Consider the following 19739-nt stretch of genomic DNA (forward strand, 5'->3'; position numbering starts at 1 on the left):
ATCGCAGATTTTCGTTGATTGGTGAACCGAATTGTTTCAAGAATTTATTCACGATATGATCCAGCTTTGTTTTGTTACTGGTACGACATATTGATTCTATCTCAACGATTAATCCTGACAAACGATTAATTCTATTCATTCTACTTTGTTCATCTAGCATAATTGTTTCAATTTACGAAGATATTAATTTGTTTGACGATTATTGAACCGGAATTTGCGGAAAGGTAAATTGACCAGCAATTTATTCATATTATTTCTATTTTGCTCGTGAAACTTGTACTTACGCACTGCTATTTCTCCAGTTTATTCGTTCCGCTATATCGTTGGCTGTTTTGCTGAGATTTGTTCGTTTGTTCGCTACGATTCTCGTGAAAAAGGTATTGATTATTTCCATTAATTCTATTACTTCTATTAGTTCTATTTTTTCGATATGAATATCCATAAATTTATCACATGGAATGGCAATCAATACTCATTCAAGAAGCCAAACTCTACCTCCATGAGATTGAGACGATCATCGATAGACAAGATCCGGCTGAAAATAATCTTCCAATTCTATCGCAGAGTTTCCATCTCGAAATCTTGCTGGGATTAATTCCATATCTAGCTGATAAGCGACTACGAAAACCATACCTCAAGCGACCGAACTCTCCGAGCTTTAGAAGAGCTGAAAAACGACGTTAATGATTTGTATTAATTACCATGTGTTACTAATTCTATCGATATTTTCGCAATTATCATTTTTTCTAAAATAGATAAATACAGTTCGGTGATTGATAACGCTGGTTACGTCATAAAAAAATAGTTCAATTTTCAAGCCAATCAGAAGCTAGTATTATTTCTTCAATTTTTTCTTTTTATTTTTCCCGACGACGAGATTTATTTTTTATTTATTATTTCAAAGAATATGTATATTATTTCTATTTTCTAGTCATTTGTTCATTTACAACGAGTACAATCTTTTAGTTGAAACCTGATTTATTATTCTATTTATTCTATTATTTCTATTAATTTTGAAGAAATGGCTGATTTACATGAAAATACTTATTCATATTTATTCTATGCTGCAAATGAGCAAATCAACATTTGGTACCAAAATTCTATTTTAGCACTGTGGAATGCCAGCATTATTCATTCTAGCTGCGAAAATTCAGAAAAATTAACTCTACCTAAATTTGACTTGGGAATCTACGATATCAATTCTAATAAATTTACTCAAACACCTCGACATAGTAATTACAAATACGCCTGTGATGGAATTAATTTAATCAAATTTTCAGATATTAATTCTAATTCGTTCAACATTAATTCTAATAAACTGGTAGTTACGCAAGATACTCGAATTCTCAGCGATTATGATTTATTCTTTGCATGCAAAAATATTAATCTTCAACATTTATTAATTCCTCAGTTCAAATTAGTTCAAGGCGTACCAGGCTGCGGGAAAACTACCTACATTTTAGATAATACCCAAAGCATTGGTGATTTGGTTTTATTCCCAACGAAAGACAGTGCAGAGAATTTTCGCAGGCGTTATAATGAGAAAAATGGATTTTCAATTGATGAAGTTATTCTACGACGAAATTACCGAACTATTGATTCTTATTTGATGAGCCAAAATACATCTCACTACTCCCGAATATTTATTGATGAAGCTTTCTTAATTCACTTTGGCCAAATTATATTTGCAGTAGAGAAAGCTCGAGCTTCAGAAGTAATTTTAGTCGGAGACAGACATCAAATACAGTACATCAATCGTTCGCCATTACCATCAATCCATTTTCCCTGCATTCCTGAGTACTTAATTGCGGAAATAGAATTTTTGAACATTTCATTTCGATGCAGTCTTACCACCACAGCATTATTATCAGAATTTTATCAACACGGAATGCTGTCTACTTCACAAGTATACGACGAAATGAACCTGCATACGTTGAAAAACGTCAATAATTTGCCTCATTCTATTGATTCTCATTACCTAGTATTTACGCAAAACGAAAAGCAAATACTAGCCAGCAGAGGATTTCCTGTAAGCACCATACACGAGTACCAGGGAAAACAAGCCGAAAATATTATATTAGTTCGATTAATTCATCATCAGAATTCAATTTATGATAGCCTACCACATATCATAGTGGCTTTCAGTCAACACACCAAGAAGCTAGATTATTACACAGTAAATAATTTGGACCTACCTTCTTCATTGATTCTGCATTCACGTAAATTGACTCTGCACGATTTCAATGCGGTATGTATTCTTCCCATTGGTACTCCTAAATAAAAAAAAAAAAAAAAAAAAAGATGTCTAATTAATAATGAGTTTTTAAAATTTTATTCTCATACATGGAAATGAATTTTTTACATACGTTTGAATATTTCCAGTTCATATCTTTCTATTGTATTTTCAAGTTTCAACTTTTATTTACGAAAATACCTGATATTCTTTTTTCATTTTTCATACTGTAAATATTTTTGTTATTTTTTACTTTAGCTACTTTTGCATTTTTCACTTACTGTATTTTGTAACTTTTTATGCATTTTTCTACTTTGTATTTTTTACTCTTGAGTTTAATTTTCCACGTACCTTTCTTCTATCTTTATCCCTGGAATATCTTGGTTGAGTTGTAGGGATTATTAATTCTATTACTTCCGGTACACACTTCACAAGCACGTAAATATGCTACATAATTCGGGGCAGTGGGCGCGGATGATCATCATTGATTCTATTAATTCTATTGATTAGCGGATTAGCGGATAGGTTGGGCACGCAGATTACTGATGCTGAATGTGAAGATTATTGATTCTATTGATTCTATTCTCCCGCTTCTTTTTGATTTACGTACCATATTTCTCCCTTGTTCATCTGTCACCTAAATCGGGGCATTTGTAGAGGGAGAAAAAACAGCTTTTTCTGCTACCTAACTAGGAGAAAAAACATTTCTTATATTGCCCAACCTGACGCGAATATTCAGCTCGCGGATACTATCAATAAGTGGGTATTTCCGCGATCTCATGACATAATATTTAACCAATCATAGCCCAGAAACGCGCGCATCCGCTGCCTCTGCTGCTTGGTCCAGACTCATTTTTACCCTTAGCTCATAGTTGCTAGTTCCACTGTACAGTCAGTATCCAATGTAATACCGAACTACCTGGTCAGCTCTCCTAGACTCTCCGAGGCTTGGGGGCTACCAGTGTGGATTCGGGGGTCAGAATACTCATTCTACTAATTCTATTCGTTCTATAACGCAGTGGATAAAACTAGCCAAGTACGTGGAGCTCAGGGGTCACTATTTACGGAAGTGCCTCTTATTTACGTGTCCAATTTAATTGGATAGGGAATCTTTTCACACTGACTTGTGATACTCCCTATAATTATTAATTCTATAAAGTCAGGTGTATTGGAACTTCCGGAAGTGTAAACCATTCAACAAGCAATTTTTAATTAATTTCTGGTATGGTTGGAATTAATTATATTATCTTCCCAACTCAACACAGTCCCAGGTATTTATCCCAGAGTTGGCGCGATTCGAATCGCGTGAAAGAATCGAGAAAGAATCCGATTCTCACGATTCGAATCGGATTTGAATCGCGGTTCCCCAAGTCAAAAGAATCGGGAAATGCAGGAATCCGATTCCCTTTTATAGAGAATCACACCGCCTCGATTCCCTGCGATTCCTTGCAGATGTTTTTCACGTGTTAAAACAGTGAAATGTACTGTTTTTAATGACTTTTAAGTGATGCATTTGCATTTTGTAGCTCGGGACTGATGACATTTTTTTAAAGGTTAGCTGTTGTGTGAAAATATCTTGAATCATCGATTCTATACAGTGAAGGAATCGCGCAACGTAAGAATCGGATTCAATTTAATGGAGAATCGCGCCTTCTCGATTCCCTGCGATTCCCTGTTCACAGCAACAAACGAAAGAATAGAACATGCAAAATGAGCATATACCAAGTTGGGGAAATTACTCATTTCATTTCAGATTCATTTGTAAAGTCCTGAAGTTGAGAAAAATTAGTATTTGGGAATCGGAATCGGAGGGAATCGAGAACCGCTAAAGAATCTGATTCAGAACCGGATTCGCTTTGTGAAAGAATCGAGACTGGAGAATCGCGATTCTCCCAAGTATGAGAATCGTAATTCAGGAATCCGATTCTGACGAACCAAGGAATCGCGCCAACTCTGATTTATCCTTTTTCTTTTACCAATTTTTTATCCAAAAAATACCAATCCGAGAATAGGCTACGAATTTGTAGTAATTCTCAACCTCCCTTTCCTTCTCCAATAATTACTCTCAAGAGATATCAACTTCATGTTGTTCTTTTCTCGTAATTTGAGATAATTAGATGTACTTGAAGAAGATCTGTGTTCTTATTTACGTATTTAATATTCGTTTCCCAACATTCAAATTCGTCCTATGATAATATTGGTTGTGCGGTCACTTGCCCAGAGGAAATAACAAGGAGTAAATTCCCAATTTACAAGTTTTTATTTATTCTGGACCAATACCCAACTCGTATTTAGGGTTGGACCCCCGTGAGGTTCTCGGTCTGAACCAATGGTACTCAGAGGGTCCTGATCATGTAGAGAGATTCGTTACTTTCGTCAATCCTTTCCTAGAAGCTCAGGATCGAAGTAACCAGCACCCCAGTTATGCATAATCTCCCCCTACAAAATTTCAAAAAATGAGTCGAACTACTTTCTTATCTATTCGCACAGCGAAAGAAATCGACATTTTGTAATAACTACCCACAGGGTACTTTATTAATCAAAATTTTTCAACAGCAATCGTCGAAGTACCATCGTAGTCGCCACTGACTTGGCATCATCGCAACCAAGGCGAGGTAACATTCCGCCAACGTTTTATTTCAACGTCGTTATCTGTATTCGAAGAAGTCAATTTTATCATCCGACGATAATCATCTGTATTTTGGTTCGATAATACATTGTTTTCGATTGATTATTTTGATGATTGTTGTAATTTGATTACATGTAAGTTTATTCGGTCACAGACTGATTAATTTTTGTTTATCTATAAGATTTTTATTTTCGAAAGGACTGATTAGATTTAGTTTTATTTTGTAAGATTTGACAAATTTGTTTTTACGATGCGTATTTTTGGACAGTTGTTTTATTTTTAAGATTTGTATTCTCGACGCATCGATACAGTCCTATTTTCTATTGTATTTTGTAAACTTTTTGTAAATTTTTAGAAGTTCTAAGTTTTTTGTAATTTTTTCACACTCGAGTTACGACACGACTCACTACCACAGGTAGACGACAAGTACCTTCAACTTTGATGCACAGCATCCAACTTTCGGTTCGCTTCTTCGACTTTGTCTTTTCTATCCGTTTTGATTCGGGAGTTTAAAAAAATTAGTAGAATAGGGAAAAAGTCTTTATTTTTGTATTCTGTCGCTAGATAGTTCATACTTACCCGATGTTTTCAACTTCGCGTATTCTGTCCTTATTCGCTGCTCGTATCTTCGGATGCGACAGCGGGTGGTGCAGGGTCGCGAAGGGGAGCTTTGGGGGTATTGCTACGCGCACAGTGGGCTAAATTTGGATTTACTCTGCCTCGAATTTCCCACAGTGGAACACCACGAGGGGCAGAGACTGCTCCCACAGGGACCAGCCTTACAGCTTCGACATATCTTTCTCTCTCTTATCCGTGCTTTCCACGACTGGTTATACTCATTGAGTAAAGCCACGAAGGGGCATATGATAGAGGGGAGATATGCCGGACCTGTAAGGGTTATATAGGATTAAGTACTAATTACTAGAGACTAAGGATACTTTTCGGCATCGTGTGCTGTCGAGTGCTTTCGGCTACCCTCGTTTGACTTTATTCTTTGTAATGATTCAAGTTCCCTGTTCCTGTTGATGAGATTATTGAGATTTTGATATTTTTAATTTTAATTATAATATTCGAATATTATATTGTCTTTTACATATTCTTCATTGTCTTTCTTGTAGAATACAATAATTTTTTGTTGCTTAATAATATACTTTGGGTTAAATGCCTGGTGAGCAGTTGGAAATCTGATTATTAGATTTTTTTTTTCAACTTTGACTTTGACTGATCATGATGTGATATCAATCTTCTTTTGAAAAACTTCCAAGTTCCAAATGTTTGTACAACAACGTCACTTCTGTTAAAGTTTTACATTTTCTTCAAATTGAATTCGAAAGACTAGTATCATCACAGCTGTTTTTTCTTTATATTTGGTAATGTTCGGATTGGAAACTAAGTTGTCTAACAAGAGTACAAGACTGTCGACGAAATATGAAACAGATTAAAATTCAAAAGAAACAGGACTAACACGAGTTTTATCATTAAAATACGTATAATATTTGTATTAAATAATATGATTATGAAAAAGAAAGATTTGAACAAAAAGGAAACAGTAGTTTCATCTTTGATAAGGAGAATATTTCATTTTCATGGAGACAAGTCAAACGAGTGTAGCCGAAAGCACTCGACAGCACACGATGCCGAAAAGTATCCTTAGTCTCTAGTAATTAGTGGATTAAGTATATGTGTTGGTAACACTGATCACGCGTCGCGACACAGGGCTACAAGCCCACGGAGCGGCGCTGCGGCCGATTGTTATATTGTTGAGGTATGTAGTGATCGGACGTGTCGACGCGGTATAATCTCGGTGGTGTATCATAGCCATAATTGGCAAGAGAGCGTATTATATTAGTTTTAATTGTGTTTTATTGTTTAATTAGTTTAAGTGTAAGTATCGTGTTGATACATATAAACCTTCTTAAAAGGTATTTAATTGTGTTTATTCTTTATGTGTTTAATACAAAGTATTCACACGTGATCTCTTTTACTTATTGTGTGATATAATTGGTATAGCCTCCAGCCGGGGTAAGTGATATATTCTTTGAGTATTCAGCTTATGCAAGTATCATCTAGTGGTACTTAATATCATTATATTTACAATTCAAAAATGAATTTTTGAATCAAAAATAGCCTATTGGTAACGGAGTAAAAATAAAGACTACATATTCGTAAGAGAAAACAGTTATGCGATCATCAGGGAAAGTCTTCAAGGACATGGCCTGGGCGGTGTTCTGGTCCCAAAAAATGAGTTAAAATTTGAAATCTGTTTCCCTGTACACCCTTCCTCACGCTCTAGCGAAAAAATGATAAAAATCAGGGACCAATGTGACCAGGGAATAGGTAAATCGCTCCCAAAATTGGATGGTTTTACCAAAAATCATGCATTGTGACTATGCAGTATGCAAGTTGGAGAAAACGTAAATAGTTCCTGTTTCTTAGTTAAGAGAGGGGAACATAACGTCGGTTTCCAATACAAGGGTGCTATGTCCACTTTCATTAGTTTTGAGTAAATCGAAAATGAAGTTTTCAAACAGTGGCAAAATTTTAATCAGAGCAAGTTGATATTTGAAATTTTGAAAATTATGACAATTAGACTGTCCTAAAACGGTTATTCATTAGAATTAATTAAAATTAGGCGTTTTAATACTTGAAACATTGATTTGAAACAAAACGAAATGGACATTAACCTCTTTATAAAATTTTCGGCATTCTTAGCAATTTAGTTGGACTGAAAGGACCGCTTAGTAAATATTTTAATTTAGCTCTTCTTAAGGAGGTCAGGAAGTGGATGGTAAGTAATTTAAAAATTTTAGGACGTAGTTTTCAGACCATGAGGATCAACTTCGAATGGTTGGTCTCGAAATGCCAGCTGAGGATCATTTCACTATTGTTACCTACCTCTCGATGCTCCTAGAATGAATTATTCCTACTCTACACCGTCTCGTTGTCTCATTCGTGAGTGACACTGAGATGGCAAACGTCGTGAAAGGGTTCAGGGTGATTGATTTTATCATATTCTTGACGGAATAAAAATGAAATTTTAATTTTCTCGTTATTAGGATATTCGAGCCATTCCAAGTAATTAATTTATTTTCAATCTCAATTTAAATCTGCGAAATTTAAATAAAATTCTTTTTAAAAAAGAGAATTAGAAGAGAGCAGGGATAAAATTTGAAAGATTTTCATGAAATGTGTTGTACTTTCAAACGTGTGTTTCATCTTTTTCTCATATTATATTGACCCTATACACGACCGGAAACCCTCTTTTTTTTTCATATTGTTCTTATTTACGCACCTACACAATGTCAACGTATATAGTCTCAAAGAAATATAATTAGGTATCTCAAAAATTTCTAAATGGTCTCACAAAAAACATGTAGGTATCTTTTGTAGCCGCGACGACAAATTTCACATTTTATAAAAAACACGCTGCCATTTCACCTGTTTTATATATTCGAGTTCTTCTTACACAATTTGAGAGTGAAAAAAATGTTTACGTGTAAGAAATTCGAAAAAATTTTCACGACGACGTTCCTAATCGTTGGAGGAAAAAGAGATAACAAGCGTTGAAAACTAGTATGGGGTTCCAAAAACATGCCACAATCAAGGTACTACAAACGAACAGATGAAATTTCAGCCTTATTAAGGAAGTTATATGATTCAGCCGCTTTAAACATCCTTTTACTATTACGTCAATATTGAAGGAAGGAAGACAGAAATAAACGAAAAGCAGATGATTATCGATTAAGAACATCAATTCCCTTGTCAGCATAGCTGGAAGGTATATGCGGAGAAAAGGGATCTTTTATTATGACAATTTTGTGAAATCGACGAATGAAAAAAAGAACACGATTTTTCTGATTAAAATGCAGCTCATCTTTTAAAAACTTATAGGTATACTAACGAGTTTTGACGTTACGTTTTCGTGTTCTCGTATATTAAAAAGAACATAGCCATCGCATCAACACAGCAAAACACTGCATCGAGAGTTTTTAATTTTTGTCGCTAATTTGCTCGATCATCCTGCTAGAAGTATCTTCCATCCGGAAGTATATGCGGGGGAAAATAACAAACTGTGTTATAAAACTTTTTTCATTAATAAAACAAGTTTTTAATGCTTAATTTGCTTCTCTCTTGGCACAAAGAATTTGCATAATAAAGTAATTAGGATGCTCTTAAAATAAATTTATCAAAATTCTTTAATGCTTTTCAAAACAAAAGATCGGTTGATATAAACTTAACGCGATTGTTTCCACGGAAAATAATTTTCATTCGGATTTATTATCGGGGAGTTGAAGTCGTATTGTTCTCATAGTATAAAAATAGGTACCTATATCTGTTGCGATTTGGGTTCCGAAGCAGAATTTTTATAACTGTTATAGACAAGGCTATCTATCGCAGATACTCGAATCGATGGAAATTAATGAAAATAAATAATTATAATGACGATGTTTACCTACTTCGAGTATAGGTATAGTCTTAATGAATCATCAGTATTAGGTACCTAAAAAAAGTACCTGAATATTCTTTTGATATTTTCAAAATTCATCCACGCATACGTAATCTTTTTAGAAATTATGTCATGTTTTTGGGTAGGTAAGTAGGTAGGTAAGTAAGTAAGTAGACAGGAGCTGGGTACCTGACACTGTGGAAGGTTGTAGGTATAGAACTGTAGATGATTTCGTTTGATACAAAAGCGAGCAAACAAACGTGCGGGTTTATTTTCAACGTTTGAAGAATGTTTCTACTGGTGAACATTTTGGCTCCGTAGGTTCCATTATGGATTATTCGTGTACATTGTCAAACACATGTAAACTAGTGACTTTTTTTCATCGGATTTCATTCAATGAATAAAATCTACCTACTCGTATGTAGATCGAATATACGTGAGTGATTCGAGTTCCTCTTTTTACCTGCTTCCTCTCTCTAGGGTTTTAGTTTTTATCAAAAAAACAGCGAACACATTTTTAGCGTTGTCGTTAAGTTATAAAGAGGTTTTCCAATCTGGATTGGTTTTAATTCTCGAGTGACGATGAAAAAGTGAAATTGAGCAGGGTGCATCGGTTTTATCTTCGATAGAAGAGCGTTTTTCTAATTTTAAAGAACATTCATCTGTTGCTTCAGTAAGTGATGGTATACTTGACGAGAATACGAACTTATCGCAAGGGCTTTCAGACTACTTTCATCATTCTTTGTTGTTATTTATATATTTTTCAAATTACTTATTGGTCAACTCTTTCAAGTTCTGGTGTAATTCAACACCCGAATTTCAAATTTGTTTTCCATTACCTACCTGCTTACTTCGGTAGTATATTTATTATTTTCCAGTTAAAAGTTTTATGTAATACCCGCGCCTTTTGATTTTTAGCCTCGAGGTGGGCTACGTTTCTATTTCGAATAGGTGGTAAAATAATAAAAAGTGGGTATCCAACACGATTTGGGGTATTTCATTTTCTTTCTTTAATTTCAAAAAACCCAACTTCGAAAACTCGATGTTTTATAATTTGTTCTTTGTTTCAGAATTTCCTCCAGACAGCGTTCAAATTACAATATATATCTAAGACATTTTCGAAATTCAATGGAATTTTTCCACGTTGGTAAGTACCTAATTCTACAGATAATACGTATTTTGTTGTTTTAAAATTTTCAAAGCATTTAAAAAATCCTAATTAACTCGGCAGCTCAGATGACCTTAATTAAAATAAAATTGAGAGAATATCGGAAAACCTTGAATATTATTGGAAAAATTCGACTACAAGTCGAAAATTTAAGAAGGTCGCGTACCCGTTTTCTTCCGTTTTCAAAGGTTTCAAAGGTAGCATCATTGTTTCATGGAAAACATCAAATGTTCAGTTCCTTATATCGTAGAAGATGATACACCATGTTTAAAATTTTTTTAAATTTACAAAATAATATCCCTAAATTGTAAATTAGAGTCCTTCATGCATGAATAGAAAAATTTAAGTTGCTACGTCTCGAAAAATTTTAGCATTTTATGGGTCATTTTTTTTTTTTAGAATCTCAAATAGGTATATTTATTTTTTACACCCTCAAAATTACATATGTGCTCCCGTAGAAAGTATTTTCGAATTTCGAAATCCCATTCCACGACTTTTGTAATCCTCCAAAGAGGACTTTTTTTTTACACAAACCCATCGAAAGATTCAAAAATAAAAATGTCGTTTTGCTTTTCGTACGTAATAAGTATCGGGTAGATATCACGTACCTAGGTAGGTAATTTAAAACGTTGAATTTTTTACAACCCATTAATTGCTTTAGGATCAAAGTAGGTGCAACGCTCGTTGTGCGTGTACCTAATTTTCGAAAAAAGCCACGATCCGATTCACCGCACCGTTTCGAAGTCAGCGATTTATGACGCTTACCTAAAAGTAACCCATTCAGGTACCTATACCTACTTATTTTAAAACTGTGTTAAGTGAAAAATACAATCCAACCGGGCTTATTTAAAACACGTCATTAGCTATCGCAGCACTTGTAACCGCGCGACGCAGCTCAGGCGAGAGCCGAAAAAGTAAATTAAGCTTAGGTTTGCTTCGTCGTTCATCTATACTCAGTTGTTATTAAGATAATGGGTCCTAGATTCAATGCTTGTAAATTGGGTTTTAAAATGAAAACGTTTCAAGATGCTAGAAATAATGCAACTTAAATACTTACCGTAGTAGAATACAACGCTACGTACCTTCCTACTATAATACAGATACAAATTCTGTCTTGCTTTTCATTTATATGTTATGTACCTACCATAAACGTTATAAATTTAAACGTATGCAAAATCTTTGTAACCATAAACAGGCGTTTATGTGGAGTAGATGTTGGAAGGTTGCCGAAATCTTTCTTACAGGTGAAAAATCTTCTGTATGTGATACAGTGGGTGGTAAATTGTTGTTTACGAGATTTTTCCCTTTTAATTAAACGGCGAGGCTTCGTTTTAGTATCACTGCTTCTTACGTAGTTAAGTATTATTTTCTCAAATTGTAAAATACATGTTGTAAATTTATTACTCCCAGTGCCCTTAGGATATCGTATACCTCTAGCCGATTAAAAAACCAATTTTTCTGAACCCAGTTTGGTATAATTTGGAAACTGAAACGGACTTGCGGTAATTTTCAGGGTTATTTTCTAGCCGCCACGTAATAACGATGTAAAAATTTTCAAGAGATATAAACTTCTTTGTGAGAGGCAGGTACTTCAAAAGGTACAAAGCTTATGTTAATAAAATGGAAATTTTATACCTTTATTATATCTTAACATAAGATGTACTTACTTATTTGAAATACTGCTCGAGTAAATTAGGTACCTACCTAGCTAGAAGTATCAAGTATCTCGACGTATTAGTCTCGTGGAATTTTTGGTCATTGCCACGATGGTGGGTAGCTGCAGGGTAAACTGTAAACGTAGGTTCACCAATTATGACACCCTGTATTCGAATCTGCTATGTCTACGTAGGTACTTAGATAAAATTCTACTTTTCTTAGCTACTTCTTACCTACGTTATCTTTACAGAATTTAATTTTTCGCTGCAGTTTCATGTAGTACCTACAAAGCGGTTTCCTAATACCCAAATTCACGGTATAAGATACCTAATGATAATAGGTCTACGACTAATTGTGATCTTTGGTGAATTAATTTCTACGAGAACGCTCACAAAAGGAATAATAAGGATTAAAAAGAATCGACTCGAAACAAAATTACTCTTTGATACTGGAATTTGTACTTCATAACTTCGCTATAATACTGTTACGTATATTCTGAGGCGAAAGAACGTCCTTTCTCTAAGAAATACCCCGTATTCGGCTAATTTTTTGATTTTCACGGTCTAAAAATATTTACATATTTTTGCGAACGCTTTTTGTCAATTTTTTGATACAGTTGAATATATTTGCATAGATATTAGTTTCAATACCACATGTACTCGCGAAATATCGACGTATATTATATTACAATTCGATATACGTATATGAGAAAAAAGGAATTATGTCGAAGAATTCGTTTGTAATGAAATCCGTATTGTGTATGATTTTTGCATAATTCGCAAGTGATGGAAAGAAACATATCAATCAGTAATATTTTATAGAATTGATTTTCTTTTTCGTTATGTACGATGTTGACTCTTGACAAGTTCTTATATATTTTGAAAATTCAATATCCAATGTACCAGTGCATTTCATAAACGAATTGGTAATAGATACGTTTATATACTTGTACTTATCCTATTCACTCGTATGGCCATGCAAAGTTTGCACTAAAGGGTATTTGAAATCTTCGTTTTGTTGAATATCTAATAAAAAATTTCAAAACAGAATAGGTAATGTTATATTACAGAACAATATCTGGGAAATCAGTATGCAAGCTGAAAATTGACATAATATGTAACCGAGTTACCACTGAAAAAAACCTCGAAATAAGCATGCAAACATTATTTTAAGAAAATTTATTTTTTAAAATAACGTTTCCAAAATCAATACTTAATAAAAAAGAAAATAACAAATTTTGATCGAAGCTTAACAATATCAATTCCAATCTCCCTACACCAATAGGTACTTTTTTTCAAAATTGTTTCGAAAATCTAAAATTTTATTTATTTTTTGTTGTAAAAATAAGCATAAAAATCTCTTTGGAACTAGTAAAATAGGTACCTAGTACGTTGTGTTGGGGAGGGAAGGGGGGATTATTCCAATATGTTTATGAAAGGCTAACGCAAATCAGTTTTTAAAAATCAAAGCATACCTATAGTCACCTACGTGTAACCTACCTCCCTCCTCAAACGATTAATGTACGTATTTCCAGGTTTCACACCAACTTATAAGTACGTAGTACGTATGTATGTACTAGAGCTGAAAACGGTTACGCTACCCGCTGACCGGTATCTGGTTAAAATACCGGCTAAACCCGCTAGTGGTTGTATCGGGTTGATTCGGATATATGATAGATAGTAGCGTATAGCGAGTACAACCCGAATTTTTTGCACTTGGTCTGCGCACGCACCCCAAAATTTGATAATGCGTAAGTGGGAGGAGTTACGCTTCGACACCTGTCGTTCGTATGTGTGATTGACGTTTGACATGATTGATGACAATGATGATGTCATGCCGGTACACCAGCTACGCATTCAATGCGCTACTAGTTATATCCTGAACCAGTGCGACATTTTTTCAATTCGCTACTCGCTACTACTGAGTAGCGAGAATTTACGATATGGATACGATAGTTACCCGCTGTCAGCAAGTACCATTTTCAGCTCTAGTATGTACCTAGACCTATGCTAAAATAGGTACGTTAATAGATTTGCATAACCAGTTCGCCGTAAATACAGCCAGATTCATTCATATCAATATCTGCTGAACTATAGTACCTATGTATTACTCTTAACTTACTTACCTAATTTACTTCACATCATCAACTTAAACCAAAATGATATGGGTCCTCCCCAGTGTTGAAAACCGTTTGGAACCACAACAGTTTGGAACCACCACAACCGCTTTTTTAGGTCAATTGAAACGGGACCCAGTACCGAAAGAACAACCATATAAAATGATTTTGAAACAATTTAGAACCATTTAGAACCAATTGAGTTTTTTAAGGAAAGAACAGCCAGAACAAGAACCAGAACAAGTTTCAAATAAGAAGAACCATCAGAACCCTTTTCAGGAATCGGTTCTTTTTGGTCCTCTCATCATTGAAACTTCGTTTTTTTTACCAAAGTGAAATAAGAATTCATGTTTTTCATGCAAAATAAGCGAGGTAAAGGGGAATTTTCACAAATTTTCAATTTTTTGCCAATTTTTTGCATCTGGAACCATTTGGAACCATTTTTTAATTGGTGAACAACCAGTACCACCAGCAAAATATCAAAGGAGGAGTAAAAGGAACCACCAGAACCGTTTGAGTTTGAGAAGAACTGAGAACCATTTTGGAAGAACAATGTGAAAGGTATCTTTTGGAACCAAAACAAAACCGTTTCAAAGCCACAACTAGGAACCTTTTGAGAACCGAAACCAGAACCACTTATTTTCAAAGATTCTGAAAACCACAACCATCACAACCAATTCAAATCCAAACGGTTCTCAACACTGGTCCCCTCCGATCTCGCTTGAATTTTGTTTACAAATTTCTTTTGACGATTTGAGTAGCAATTTTCTTGCATTAGATTTCTGATGAGACTATTAAACGTATGAAGGCTAGGGGGTAGGTGCCTTATTTATAGGTATATTATGGTAGACATTTTTTTCCGTTTTTTTTTTCGCTCCCACTTCCTGAAGTTCTTACCTCGGGTGAGAAAATCACGCCATGAAATTTTCAGCCTCCTCGGTGAAAAATAAATGGTGCCGGTGAGTTTCCCAATTTTACAATAGGTACAAATATATGAAAAAATCGAAGCACTGTTATCTTAAAAATAGTAATGATCAGCGATGGTTGATAGTTTAGAACTTGAATGTGTTAATGGTTTCTCTCATAAATATCACCTAAGGGGGGACATTTATTCGACTCCTAGCTAGCTCAGATGGGAATTCTCTTGAGTAATCAAACTGATCTCTAAGTCATTGAGTACATAAATAATCAACATTTAAATACCATTTATGTACATAGGGTTTATTCTGTCAAGATATTTACTACATTCACGTTATTTATAACATATTGTGATATGTTATTTATTCACTAAAAAATATGCTCTATCTAGACAAATAGGACAGTACTTAAGGTACTTTTCCTGGCATATCATGGCAATTATACTTGAAATTGACACCTTACTAACTAAGCAATTTACAATAGTTATGTATGCAAAATAGGTTCATTAATGTGTAAGTGAGGAACCCTTGTTCCATCCCTTACGGCGAATGACGTCATCTATTAATTATGAAAAAGCTATAATTAATACAGTGGAGACACCACCATGTAAGTACCCACTTACCCAACACTGCTGATCATCTCTCCACCTCTTTTCCTTAGCCTACCAGGAATATCTTGAAATGGCCACAAAAGGTATAATTGTCGGATTGTCACCTTGATGTACTAATTAATTAATACCAACGATTACGATTAAATCAAAATATCATCTTAAACACACGCGGAGTGGGTTAACTAAAAATAATATTACTTAGGCATACGCCTATTTTCATATACAAATTACTCCTTGACCACATACTTTGACGAGGATCTTGCCACGGCTGATTGCAAAAACCAAGTGAAGATACATTTCTATAAGGTGCACCGGGGGAAGTTGGAATTCGGGGTAAGTTAGAAAACTTGCTCTAGCGCCTAGAGGTTTATATCTGACAAAGTGCCACTAAAGGTGACTTGAGGGTACTACCCCTACTTCATCACAGCATACAAATTTTCGCGATTCAGTTCCATTTTAGATGTCTTTGGTTCAATTGTATTTTGTTGTTGTTTTGAACTTATTTTGAATTTGGTCTAAAATACAGACTTTCTATTTCTTAGTTTTTCGCATATAGCGGACGAACCGTGCGTCCTAGTGAAAATCTGATGAGAGTGATCTCAAAGAGAATTAAATTCTCTACAAGTTTGGTTGTATGCAATTTTTCTAGGACGCTCGGTTTGTGATCTACGCCTCTGCAAAGTTTAGCCTGTTCTGACTTCCCCTCAATTGGGGTAAGTCAGGACAGTTTATATTTTATTCCACTGAGCGAAAACTACTGTGTCAATCGCGCTCAAATTTTTACCATAGGTTAAGAACCCTTATGGGAACCTACATAATAAATTTGATCCATATTGGTTCATTAGAAGGGGAGTAACAGCTGGTCAAAGTTGAAATTGCGAAAAATCATTCTGACTTGCCCCGGTGCACCTTATCTAGAAGCTCGTGCCGCCTTGACTATAGAAATGTCTCATTCACACCCAGGCTATTATTATAATATTTTCCCTTGTTACTGGTAAACCCTTTTTACTAAATAGCAATAAATCACATCGCGTAAAGGGTTACCCTAAGATCTATCACCTAGCAGGTGGAGGCAGATTGAACGACAACATTTTTAAAATTGTGAACTTTACTGGTTCCAAACACCTCAGTCCAGTTTCTACTTTGGTGAAATCAACTTATATGTATGTATACCAATTTTAGACCCCTATCTCCACCCATGATGACAAACCTGCGGATTAGAAAGAAGAGCTTTCATTTATAGCTACCTACTTGTAAAAAAATATTTGTTAACGCCCTAAAATTGTCCGATTTCACGAGAAAAATTTCTCCTAGGTACCATATTAGTAAAAGACGTCGTGCCAGGAAACTCCCTCCCCCCTCCCCAGTTCTCAAAATATTTATGAGAAAACTGAAAATTTTGAAATTTCTACATTTTTTTACCCTCTAATCTTAAGATTTGGCGCATTTTTATTAGAAAAACGGGTAATAGATATTGTATTTTCTGTAAAAATGTGGATTTTTTGACAATTTACCTATTGGTAAAAAAGTGATACTTTTTCACAATTATTGTCCAAAAAGTACAAATTTTTTACAAGGTTTTGTAAAAAAAAAAACACGAAATTTTTAGCAGTTTTTAGCCAACAGTAGGAATTTTTTGTAATTTTTCGTCAAAAAAAATTACATACGATTTTTATCAATATTTGACAAGAAACAAGACTTAATTGGCGAAGTCGACAAATAAAGTTGATATGGTGCAATCTGCCTCCACCGCTTAGGTGATTATTCTCATAGTACCTCTACGTGATTCTATTTATAACTAATACGTAAAGGAGGTACTGATAACGTGGGAAATTATATAGGGTATGATGATGAGGACATACTGAAAGTCAAGGCAGCATGAGCTTTTTACTAAAAGTATGTACCATCAGAACTCCCATCTGAGCTAGTGAGGAGTCGGATAAATCTCCCCCCTACCTAAGGTGATATTTATTAGATGAACCATTGAGGCAGTAGTTACTACATCTCCCTTCAACACCGATCATTCTTATCCCTAAGACAAGAAGGTGAGACTTCTTGCAATTGGCAGAAAGCGAGAGTTGGACAATTTAAGATTTATTGATTTTTGGTTGATTTTAAAACAATCAATAAAATTTAATCAAATAGACGTAGAGAGCTGAAATTCGGCGTGCATCCTATTTTTGAACCATAAAATTGATTGGAATCGGTTTTGAACTGTTTTCAGCAGTGCTGGAGCCTCCAGCAAATTTATAATAGTTGAAATTTCCATAAAATTTTACCAAACCAAGTTGGAAAACTATAATTCACTCTGTAAACCTATCCTAATTTCAACATACTGATTCGACTAGAGAAGGTTTCTAGCCATTCTTAAGGCTCTAGCGACGTTTTGGAGATTTTAGTTTTCCACAAAAACGCACATGTATGCTTGCGACTGATACTTTTAGTGACCCACTTGTCCTGTTACGGAACACCTTTTAAACCACACTTGCGGCCTTCTAACTTGATCAAATGCAATTCGAATATGTGCATACGTGAGTCCATTCACCTTATATAAAAATACGTTCGTACATAAAAGTTTGAAAATTTTTGTACAGCTTGTAGGTACATAGTACGTACATTGACATTGGCCTTGAAAACTGACAACGAAAAATATAAGGAAAAAGATAAAACCAATTTAAAAAATCTTTTGCTAAAAGATGTTTAGGAATAACGTCGAAATCAAATTTATCAACTTATAAAACGAATCTCGCGTTCAGAATTTAAAAGAAAGAGAACGAAAAAATATCAAATAAAAACTTCTTCAAAATATACCTACCTACGTGCGAAGGATTTTTTAGTTATCAACAGCTGAGGTGCGAGGGAGAGTACAAGGAGACGTAGGTAGAAAACATAAAAACTGGAAGTAACGTGGTAAAAGGGTAGTTGAGATAAGTTTACTGCGAAATTTACGCCTGAAGTGAACAAGTCTCATTCTACGGTGGTTTTGAATATTGTTGAGGTACGTCTACGTATGTGGCACATTACATACCCGGCACAGGCAGTCAGGCACCACGTAGCATACGCGTGGTTCTTCATTTTTGACAACGATGAAATATATACCTACGCCAAGTTTACTCTCTACTTATCGTTATCTATGTCAAATAATCAACCGCACATAAGAAAACATTTAAAATTTATCGTTAGATGTGGCATTTGTTAAACACGGTATATGAATTGACTTTTGCTGTTTTGTTTGCGGTTACACGAGTACCTACCTACCCTACCTATTCTCAGACAAATGATGAAAAATTTTTGAAATTGAGAATATCACCTAACAAATATCTCGAACAAAGTTACGGAAAGTTCTCGTTTATCGCCTTAAAAGTAATTTTAGCAACGTACCGAATAAAACATAATATCGTTTTTCTTCTAGGCACCTACCAGGCACCTACTTGCAAATGATAAAATGTCTGAGAAGACCATTTTTAATAATCTTATTTCATAAACAGTTACATCCTTGTACATTATACAATATACAATGTAAGCTCGCAGCATAAATTTATGTACCTAAAATTTGAAAATTTCTCATCATGCGAAGTGACAGCAAAACTTGATAACGTCGTTGTAAATGAGAAAACGTAATATTGTCAAAAAATAAAAAATATATCGCCTCGAGACTTTAATTAGGTAAGTAAGTAGGTCTATTTATTCGATTCGAGGAATAAAATTCATGAATATTTTAATCGAACTAACTGGGAATTTTGTCGATCAAAGACAACTCTCGTAACTTTTTTTTCCTAAAGTCATTCAAGTACGTACTTATCCCAGCTTTCGTATTACTTAGCAATTTAACAACCTGTTCTTTTTTCTCAGGCTAAAACAAAATGAAACAAAAACAAAACTCAACTTTTAGATAAATACAAAAGAAGTTGCTGAAAAAAATTGGGCTTCTGTTACTTACAAATTTTTTTGCTGCTTGATTG

General features: G+C 34.5%; 1 protein-coding gene across 2 annotated transcripts in view; it reads left to right on the forward strand.

Annotated features, from left to right (window-relative positions):
* The window catches only part of LOC135839225 (G-protein coupled receptor GRL101-like), a 169608-nt gene that overhangs the window by 73859 nt on the left and 76010 nt on the right, over positions 1-19739 (forward strand). For both annotated transcript variants that reach the window (XM_065355157.1, XM_065355156.1), the window contains exon 2: positions 10380-10456. The gene's annotated coding sequence lies outside the window, so the exon portion shown is untranslated. The remainder of the gene's footprint in view (positions 1-10379; positions 10457-19739) is intronic.

This window comes from Planococcus citri, chromosome 3 (assembly GCF_950023065.1).
Source record: "Planococcus citri chromosome 3, ihPlaCitr1.1, whole genome shotgun sequence".
Lineage (NCBI taxonomy): Eukaryota > Metazoa > Arthropoda > Insecta > Hemiptera > Pseudococcidae > Planococcus > Planococcus citri.